Here is a 9,549-nt window from a genome sequence, read left to right as displayed (position 1 = left end):
ACTGCTGCTGTTACATGATGAAGATAATTGATTCCAGAACACGGTACTTTTCAAGAACTATTAGTGTTAAGAAAACCATCTTATAATAAATGGACATTAGGAAAAATTAATGGCATCCAGCTTGGAAGTATTGTAAAACCCTTTGGGCCTTAAGATGGAGATAATGTTAATTATTTAAAAAATAATAAAGGAAGAACTTGATTATTTTCTAACTGCCTTTTAAGGTTGTATGCTGGTCTGCTCTGGGAGGTAAACGGCATGTTTTTAATCTATTATCATATGGCTCTAGAAACTTGTAACAATGTTCTCAAAAGATAAGTTTGCAAACAGGTATGTCAATATCTTCTCACACACACACACACATTATTAGAGTTCTCCACGCAGACTAATTGCTCTTTTTGCAGACTGAAATGTAGCATTTAATAGCAATAGGTTTCGTATGCTTCTTTATTTTAATTTAAAATGTTGGCTTAAATTACTTCATTTTAAATATCCTTTTGGTTTATAGTTCTAGCTAAGGTTGCACAATATAGAGATGGAATATATCTCAGTGCTGTTCATAATATGAGAATACACTAAGCTGTTCAAAGGAATGATGCTGCTTCATTATTTTCTAAAAAATTTGAAAACTATGGAGTTTTCCAATGCTCTCAGTGTTGGCCTAACTCTTCTCCCATTTAAGGGAATGGAAGGAAGTATGGTCCAGTTGTTAGAACCAGGTTTAATTCCCTGCTCCACCATAGATTTCCTGCCTGAACTTGGGCAGGTCACGCAATCTCTCAGGCCCAGGTAGTCGTAGGTAGTTAAGTACCTAACTCCCACTGAAATAGGCCTAAGTACCTATGGGGAACTGAGGCCCGGATCTTCATATGTCCCCATCTATCAATGGGTATAATAGCATTTCCCTACCTCATGATGTTGAGCAAAAATACACAATGAAGAGTGTGAAGTGCTCAGATATTATGGTAATGGGGGCTAGATAAGGACCTAAGAGGGAGAGATTTTACAGTGTATAAACTCATTTTGAACAGGTTGGGTGGCAAGCCACTGCCCTTCCACAAAGGAAGTCTGAGACTCAAGACAACCAGCAATAGTACCTCAAAGCACTCACGGTGCTGGAAGAACACTTCAGGTACAGAAAAATTAAAACATACAAATACAAGATCAAAAATCCAAAGGGATCAGATTAAAATGGGTGAACTGGGAAAGATTCCTACACCGGAGTCAACCATGTTCAAGGTGAACCACCACCACACACCCTGGGCAGTTCATTAATGCTTTTATTAAGCTCTGAGTAGTTTTCTAGGTCAGTTCAGGTTGCTTTGGGAGTAGTGCTCCCAACACAATACCCCACACAAGCCCTTTGGTATTAATGAGGCTGGTATTTCCTCCCAGAAGTAGAGACATACTGTTTGAAACACACTTGAGTATTAACCACATTTAGGGACACTGCTGCTGACTCAGTCCATGTCTATACTACAGGCCTTCATCAGAAACAATAAACCTTTCTAGGGAGTCCAACTGTGCTTCAGTGGAAGTAGGCTCACTGAAACAAATGGGAGTCCTTCAGTTGACTTCTGCAGCCTTTGGATCAGGCCCTGTATTCCTCTCGCCATGATAACTCATGCAGCCACCTGGTCAAGCCATACAAAATAGGAGGTGGATGGCACACACCATCACTTGCAAAATTCAGAGTGAAATAGTCAGTGATTACACTTTCCTGATTTCCTGAAGAGACTTAGACTCCTGGGGAAGAAGGTACTGGATCAGAGAAGACTCTGCAATTTCACCTGGATCTTCTTCCCATCACGGCACGTAATATGCCAGGAGCTCATGAGGAAACTTGGTGATAAATGAGTTTGTTTTATTGTATTCAGTTGTAGTGCTGCCAATGCAAGGGGGATTACTAGCAATAAGCTACTGAAATGGAAGGCTGAGCCGAAATCCTTATTTAATTTAGTTACAGATAATATATACTTGTCCAGAGGTAGCTTATTGTTCTTCTGACATTTTATATATAATTTGATGTAGGCCACATGACACACGTATCGTAGATATAGTCATGGAGATTGGCTGAGGAAAGCTCAATTCCCCATACATCAGTGCTCCTTAACTTCTAACCCCCTCCCCCTTCATACACACACCGTTTAATTCCAGCTCCCAGACCCCTGCAGTCTCACAAAGGACATACGCAAGTATCCATGAGAAGCCCCTGGATTGAGGCAGATAGTACCACTTGTTGCTAATGGGGTCCCTTCTTTCTAGCTATAACACACTTCTGAAGCCACTCAAGAGAACAAAGGTGACACACAGAGAAACAGACCCCTCTTTCCATGTTAAAAGCTGCCATCAGGTGTCTCAATTTGGGTTCACCAAGGCATCTATTAAACAGCAGACAATGACAATTGTTTGGGGCAGTCATAAAGCTGTCTGGACAGTGATCGCTCCTGTTTCTGGCAGGGATGTATTTCACATCCAGAAATTGTAACAATGAATCAGAGTGACATAAATATTACATGTGTTTTCTCTTGAATGAGTAAGAAATTAGAAATGTCAGTCTCTTTCCTCTAATGGCTGTCAGACCTCAACTCTTTCATTTATGCAGTTACACTAAAGCACAACAGCAGCAATCTAAGTCTCTCTATTCTCTTCCACGATCAAGTCCCATTAACGTCACGAAATCAGGGCTATCTTTTATGTCAAATGTAAAGGTGATGTTTGGAACAGATGAAACTCTGAACCAGCAACTCTCCCCCAGCCATTAAATAATCACTTGGGTTCAACCTCAGGTCAGAGAGAACCAGGTCCTATCTGACAACACAACTGGTAATGCCGTGGTGAAATCCTCAGGGGCTCCTGGGTCCAGTTAAGCTGGACTAGGAACTTCCGAGAAGGAAAAAACCTGACTCCCAGAGAAGTAACTGATCTCAACAATATGGGAAAGGGCTCGGATAACATTGTAAATTCACCAGTGAGAAAAGGTGGTCTGCTGTTGGCACTTGCAGCTCTGGAAATTTCATGACAGGTAAAATGTTGCCGTACAGCGGTGTTCTCTATTGCATCGAATGCCTCAGAGCTCTATTATCTATTAGCAATCCTGGTATAGTAGTGAAGCATAACGAAGTACCCTTCACTGCTCATTGTAAATAAATCCATCCTTGGATTAAGCCAAGGCCTGTCTGCTCTTTCATGAGTCACAAGTGAGCCTCTCTGATGTCTGGATAAAAATGCACTGGAGATGCCACACTGTTTTATGGAATCCTTGACTTAAAGTTTGCCCTCTACAGAGCATTGCAATTCTCACGTAGGCCTCAGCATATGCGAGCTAGCATTTCAAGGGGCCTCTCTTTACTTATGATGCTAACTCCACTGCCGCTTTTGTACAAAATCAGCTGATCTCTCTAGGTGTTGTATTTACAACAATTAAACGCTTGCTTACTTTCACTTGATAATAATTATATTTAACTCTTACGCATATAAGCCTCCCTCCTGCAGCACCATCACAAACCCACCACCTTCAAAGCGGTGAGGAAGCCCTTAATAGCAAGTAATAAAAGGCATTTTAACTCTTACTGGGCTCTTTATCCTTCCTTTAAGGCTGTGCCTTCACTGATAAAAAAGAGGGATAGCAACAGTCCCAGTTTAGCCAAAGAGGATTTTGTTCACCTCAGCTGAGAGGCCTTCATGATAGTATGAGTAACAGGGGAACTGAATAAGTAGGAGAGGAAGATACTACTCATTGGGCCAGAGAAAGAGACAGCAAGAGTGAGAATGATCCTGCAGTCTAGTGGTTCGGGCGAAGTGCTCCAACCAGTGTGCTAAAAGTTATAAACTTGGTGGCACCAGCACCATTACCACCACCTGGTGCCAGGTTTTGAATGGGACCAGATTCAGTAGGAGGCTTCTGAGCACACCTACGAAACAGGGCCCCACAAGTGACGTTGGTGATTGAATGCCTCTCTTCCCCTACTGTGGATCAGTCTGAGGCCGAGGTGTGAGATAGGTGTCCCGACAGTGCACATGCCCAGAGGCAAAAAACTTAGGCATTAAGGGAAGTTCTTCCCTGAAAATGTAGGCACCAAGTGAATTTAGGCATCTATAGTGTTCAGCAGTAGATCACAGTGGAGCCTAAAACTGTGATTTAGGCACCTAAACCCAGACACAGGTGCCTAAGTACCTTTGTGGCTAGGGGCCTGTCATCTTGTACAAGGTTAATGCATTTGACTTGCATCCATCTCCCATTAAGCCAGGATATCTCAGCCAATTAGAAAGGTACAGTAGCACCCAATACTTTGAATGATAGTAAATGAATGTGCCCAAGGCAAAAAAACTGCCAGAACCCCACTGACGTTTTGAGGGCTTGGCGTAAGCGCTCTGCTATTAGCATTTGTCCATAGGATGATGGTTTTGACAGACGCAGGCAATTTTTTTTTCTTACTCCATCTGAGATTTACAAGCCTGGCTCCCATGAGCAGCTCTAACAGACTGCAATTATAATCCATGTTAGCAGAATTACTAACGCTAGGGATGACATTTTATTTGAAACATTCATCAGCACTAACAGCCACATCCGTCAGCTTGCCTCGTATTTTGACATACCCCAAACCCATCTGAATCATTTCTACAGTGGCTTCAATCCATTTAATCAATTATATCTCCTCCCCACAAATTGCTTCATAGACCACAGCAGCGCACGCACACAAAAAGAATGACCTACAATCATCCAGATATAGCCTCATCTTGCTGTAGGGGTCAGTTTCAGCAATCTCCATTTTGACAGTTGTAGTTGCTATCTCTTAGTCCATAGAACAGCAAACTCCTCAAATCCGACCCATCCACAGATTCAATTTGCTTGTTTTTGCTCACACTGGCACCAATGTAAACCAGGAGTAACTTTACCAAAGTCAGACTTACACTCCCTTAAAACGGGTGTGAAATCCTCATGCCTCCCATCTTGGAAAGAGAAATTGAGTTATGTTAAGCATCTCATTGCCCAGGCATGTCAATAAGGTTATAATGGATTCCAGTGGGCGTACCCACAAGCTGCAATATTCCTTACCTGTAACCAAGTGACATTCAAGGCAGCAGAATTCCCTTACCTTTGAAAACAGATGTTATTCCCATCTGATCTTTATAACCAAATGCCCCTCTGATCAGTTTAAGTGATGAACAAGCAGAAGAGCAGCAATAGGAAACCGCTTTTGGAGAATAGTTTCTGATCTCTCTTTAGGTAAAACAGTTATCAATTAAGGGGAGCAATCTTTCATCTCTCTATAGGGCCAAATCCTCCAGTGAGACCACACGGCTCGCACAGTCTGTCAACAGCTGAATATTTACATTTTCGCTTTCCTCGGTCATCTTTCCATTAAGATTTTGCAGCTCTTTGCACAGACCCGCTTGGAGGAAAAGCGAGGCTCATGAAAACCATGAAATTACACTTCCAAACACACAGCTTAAAAGATATTATATTATTACAATTGGTTTTCCCCATGTCTGAAGCACAGCAAGGTTCCAAACAGTGAAGCAAGAGTGGTCTCTTGTGGAAGCACATCACACCTACAACATTAATGCTAAATGTAATACACTAGAACATAGGCGACCTGAAAAATCTTACCCCTTTCTGTATTCACTCTGATTGTATTGGCTTGTAATGGGGATAGTTTGAGAAAATAGTCACTCAACACTCCCAAACCTTTAGAGGTTCTCTCGCATGTTGCAAGGCTTTAAGGCCCAGATTTTAAAATCATTTAGGCATTGCTGGGCTCAACATTGCCTAAATCATGTTCAAAAGGGATTTAAGCACTTAGAAGCCAAAATTTCATCAACTGTCAATGGGATTTTGGCTCACAAGTGCCTAAATCCATTTGGAAAATGACATTTAAGCTCCTAAAGTAATTAGCTGTTGCAACACTGAGCACAGCAATGCCTAAATACTCCTAAAACTCTGGGCCAAACGCCTTAACCACACATGGCCTTCATTTGCTCCAATCTTCAGGAAATTGCAAGCTAGAAAACCAGCTTCTCTTTCTTATGTTTCTTCCTAAATAGCGGAAATATTAGCAGGAGCTCTATTCAAAACTCTCAGCCTTCTTACAAAGTTATACAGTTTGACAAATCAATTATTTTCAAAACACAGATTTTTTTAAAAAAGGATAAGCAAAAGAAGTGGGGGGAAACAAGTACTTCTTTTCTGGGCAACTGGGAGGTGAGCGACATATCCGAAGGGTGTCAGACCAGGGTTATAGTTCTTTTCTTCAAGCAGACAACATTTTTGGCCCTGTTAAATTCAGTTTGGAAGTGGATCTGAAGTGAGATCTAGTTGTCTGAAGAAAGAAGAGATGGTATTAGATGAGCAGGCAAAGACAAAATCCTGGACCATCTAGGGTATATTGCAAAATCCCAATGCAATGGCCTGAGGTTTGATAGACTTTATGTTCAGTAGACCAGTAACCTGGGGCCTCATCCAAAGCCCGCTGAAGCTAATGGAAAGTTCCCCATTGATTTCAGTGGGCTTTAGATCAGGTCCACAGAGCAGATAATAGAAGTAGAGAAGGCAAGTCACAGAGTGAACAAAAAGTAAAGACCAAGCCTTGCTTCAGGGCTATTCTGAATTTTATACTTCTGAGACCATGGGCAATGCCCCATACTGTTCACAACAGCCTTTTCCAATAACCTTAGCCCAAATTAAAGGACTCAAACAATCTGGGAACACAGCAACAAAGTCCAGTTTTGAAAGCTAAATTCCCAGGATGCACTGGGTTCTGCTTAGTATAACTTTGGGTAAGCGTTTTCAGGTCTTACCGGAAACAAACAAGTGAGAGTACTCACCCCAGTTATGTTCTCAACACTGCACTGGGCCTGCGATAGCACACCTCCACCCTTGGCCAAGCCACTCTCCAGCCCAACTCACTGTTGCCTCTTGGGATAGAGGGGCAGCCTGGAGTTCTTCACTCCCAGCTAGAAAACAGCAGTATAGTGTGCAGGGAGAGAAGGTCCAGACCCCTATCCTGGTCAGGAGCAACAGCTACTGGTAGTCAATCAGGAGTCTGTGGAAGCAGGGGCAGCTGCTGCTGCTCATTCTCTCCTCCCATAGTTAATGGTGCCAGGTGTCTCTACTGCTCCAGGGGCTACAACAGCTGCCTGAGATGAGGCTTTAATACCCCAGGTCAGCAACTGCACTTTCGAGTAGAACATCACTAGCTATCACAGAAGGAAGGTGACAGGGCAAGGTAGCTGCTGCACTGGAGTGGTACCAGTAGGGCATATGGTGTGTATCAGCCCCATTTGAGCCCTGATTTTTCCAGAATTCAGCCTCAAAGCAGCTGTAGTCTGTCAAGCTACTTAGGACCCCATGGCATTTCCCCCTCCCTCCCCAACCATCATAAAACAAATTACAATTATTTAGGTCCCTTCTTAAGGGGAAACACCTTGACTGGTTTAATAGGGCTTTTTAAGTTGATTATGTTTGTACGAGCAAGTGACTTGCTGTAGGGTGGATATAGCAAATAAGAAAAGCTACATCAAAGAAATGTTTTGTCTTCAGGTCTGAATGCTACAAAAGGACATGGTTAGTCATAGCTCTTGCAGAAGCAAGTTCCATGGTGTAGATCTAGCATCTGGGAAAATCCTGTCACCTGCGCTCACAAGATTCCTGTTGTCAAAAGAGTTTCATGGCTCCAGTGGAAGGTCAGGGCTGTGAAATGTTATGGTGTTCTTTCCAGTAAACTTGACGAATCCCATAGAGGCTTTGAATATCGGACAGACCTGGAACTGGACTCTTCAGTAGGGAGAAAGCACAGAGACCAGACTGTGGGCAGGGAGAATTGCAAACAGTAGCCTGACTTGCTAAGCGCATGGGCTGCTGGAGCTTTTTCAGGTTGCACGGTTTTAGGCCTAGATGAGCTGTGATGAAAAGAGCCTGAATGTCACAAATACAGTGGTCACCATGACCAGCTCTGTCTCTAGTGGGATAGGATGCAGTCTTCTGGACAGGTAGGAGGGAGAAAAATCAGCATCACTACAGAAACCCCACCCACTTGCATTCATCCTCTTCCTTCCCGGCGATCGCAGTTGGGAGCTATCCCGTATCTTCAGTAATAGCCTGCTGCAGGTAGCGGAGAAGTGAGGAAATAGCTTGCTGAGCAGGGGAAGAAAGATGCACTCATTAAAGGGCCTACAACTAATAACATAGGAACGGCCATACTGGATCAGAGCAAAGGTCCATCTAGCCCAGTAGCCAGTTTTCAGACAGTGGTCAATGCCAGGTGCCCCAGAGGAAATGAACAGAACAGGTAATCAAGCAATCCATCCCATCACCCATTTCTAGATTCTGGCAAACAGAGGCTGGAGACACCATCCCTGCCCATCCTGGCTAACAGCCACTAATGGACCTATCCTCCATGAACTTATCTAGTTTTTTTTAACCCTGTTATAGTCTTGGCCTTCACAACATCCTCTGGCAAGGAGTTCCGCAGGTTGACTGTACAGTGTGTGAAATACTTCCTTGTTTGTTTGTTTTAAACCTGCTGCCTATTAAACTATTAATGAGAGCAACAGCCCTGTATGACATAGAAGGGCTCCTCTGCCAACACACCCTCCTACAGTTTTGCATTGGGACCCAACCATAGCAACTGATAGAAAAGTGGGGGAGGTGGAGTGTGGGGGAGGAGGACCACACCAAAGCCGTGGAATCAAAGTATAGCCCAGCAAAGAAAGGCAAGCAGGGACATGCAGAAAAGGCTGCCTTTTCCCACAGGCAAATGGAAGTTACAAGATCTGGTTTAAGCCATTCCTTTTCTCCAGAAAAACTCAGGTCTCAATGCACTCAGCATGCTGAGAAAGCAAGTATGACAGCAGGCTTGGCCGTGGGAGGGCAGAACACTGGCCAGGGATTACATAGTTGCAGTTTCATGGCAGACTAATGGGACTTGATCTGTGGTTAAGTTTACCATATGAAACAATTCCTTAAACATACTTCTCCCCCACCCCCAACATGAATCCCATATGGGACAGGAAGAATATGCTCATTATTGGCATGTTTATACCTGAGAGGCTACAGCTGATAACACTAGTGCAGACACCTGGCAAGCTAAGGGAAAACTCTTCACTATATAGGAAAAAAATATTTTTTCCTAAATTTTCCTTCTATACTGTGTGAGAACTTTCACAAGCTTTTCATTTCCCCAAACACTGTTGGCAGCAGAAATAGGCGTTCTGTGCTTCCTTTTGTTCATATTATCTAAGAGGGTGCTAATGCTGTCACAGGAGACTGTAACAAGACTTACAGCTCTCCCCGTACAGGAGCTTTTAGTAGATTTCTTTTGATTTTACCTGTATCACAGATCCACAGGATCGGTGCTATGCCCCTAGCTTTCAAAGTCGCTAGGAAGAACCCCTTCAGTGTGCCAAACCCCAGCCAAAGGTGTGTTAGACTCTTCCTTCACTGGGTAAAGAAAGTAGCCTCATCGCCTCCTTGGACTGAACCTCTGGGGCTCCAGCACTCCTGCTAGCACACAGCCTAGCAAGTCCTTCGGTTAGCACAGAGAAATG

Source organism: Trachemys scripta, chromosome 7 (assembly GCF_013100865.1).
Source record: "Trachemys scripta elegans isolate TJP31775 chromosome 7, CAS_Tse_1.0, whole genome shotgun sequence".
Lineage (NCBI taxonomy): Eukaryota > Metazoa > Chordata > Testudines > Emydidae > Trachemys > Trachemys scripta.
The sequence above is the reverse complement of the archived record's forward strand: the minus strand, read 5'-3'. Positions refer to the sequence as shown.